The 1,412-nt window shown below is 42.4% G+C and overlaps 1 pseudogene; it reads left to right on the top strand.

Moving 5' to 3' along the window:
• Nucleotides 1-1,003: 1,003 nt before the first annotated feature.
• Nucleotides 1,004-1,122, top strand: LOC145396135 (5S ribosomal RNA; annotated as a pseudogene).
• The last annotated feature ends 290 nt before the right edge of the window (nucleotides 1,123-1,412 follow it).

The raw sequence follows: 1,412 nt of genomic DNA, 5'->3' as shown, positions 1-1,412 counted from the left end.
TACAGATGTAGACTTAAATCCTGGCCCCCTTCCTTTTCTAGAGAATACCCCGGCGGTGAGTGTGTCATTTCCGGGACATCTCGCTCCAGATTTCCCCCTCCTCAATTCCCCTTCGCCCCAATTGACCGGTTTCCTCCAGACAGAACTAACGATCTCGGATGTAAAGCTGTGTGTAAAGGCTAGTATAATAATAAATTCTTTTGCCTTGCCATCTGGAGTTTCTGTGTTTACCCTATACTCTTAAAGTGTATTGGGTCCTGTTTTGGCATTCCTCCCTGTTTAGAAGAATCACCCTGGACTAGGAAAATTCCTAGTATAACTATTTTTTTCCAGGTTCATGTGACATGTGAACCTGGTGACTGCAAACTGGAGTTGCCCTTCTGCATTACATCCTTCTTTTGGGTCTTAGGGAGGAATTTAAGGGATTTTTTTATAACTAGGCAGTTGAACTGTCCGTTTATATCTGTATTTCTTCCTGAAGTCGTCCCTGTCTGGTATCATTCTGTGTTTTTAAGGGCAATTTTTTTTTTTTCTGTGCTTTATTTTGTGTTTGCTACTGCCTGGTGATAAGTGTTCTTATCCCGAGATGATGATGATGTTGCTGCCACCCGATAACTATAAATCAAGGCTCAGAAGGAAAGGACTAACGTGTAATATATTTTTCAGGTGCCGTAGTTGATGCAGCTGTTGAAACTGCCTAGAAAGAGGGAGAAGCATGGAGAAGAAACCCATATTAATACCATGTTCTAATTGGCAGTCACCTGGCTAGCTGCATCTACTCTCTGGTAAGTGTCTGTGATGACTTTATGACTTTGTGTTGTTGTTGTAGTCCCAACCTGCTTGTAGGCAGAATTTACCCATTTTGTAAAGCCCACCACCACCACCATTTTTTTATTTTTATTTTTTATTTTATTTTTTTTAAAGGGTAGTTGAGGGACATTTGTGTATTGGTGCTGCCATTCCTGAAGTCCTCCATTCCCCCCCCCCCTCCCTTTTTTATTTTTATAACGACCATACCACGTTGAGTACACCGCTTCCCGTCCGATCAGCGAATTTAACCAACGTTGGGTCTGGTTAGTACTTGGATGGGTGACCGCCTGGGAACACCAGATGCTTTTGGCATCCCCACGTGTCAATTGGGGTTGGTGGAGGATTAGTGCCCCTCCCTGTTAAACAATTAACTCTAAGCCCTTGGTCACCCCGTTTGGGATACATGGCGTCTGGCAATGAATGAATGAATGAATGATTTATTTTTTAGACAGGAAGTTGGAGGTTTTACATTGGTGCCGTCATGCTCCTAGAGTCTGTCATCCTTCTTTATTTTTTTAGGAAGAGGAAGTTGAGAGATATTTACTGTTACCAGTTCATGAAGGCATCTGTTAAAAGTATCAGGATGTTCATATGCCACAGCA

The sequence above is a fragment of the Coenobita brevimanus genome, chromosome 34, assembly GCF_032717465.1.
Source record: "Coenobita brevimanus isolate Jiangsu-jjx chromosome 34, ASM3271746v2, whole genome shotgun sequence".
In the NCBI taxonomy this organism is placed as follows: Eukaryota; Metazoa; Arthropoda; class Malacostraca; order Decapoda; family Coenobitidae; genus Coenobita; species Coenobita brevimanus.
The sequence above is the reverse complement of the archived record's forward strand: the minus strand, read 5'-3'. Positions and strand labels throughout refer to the sequence as shown.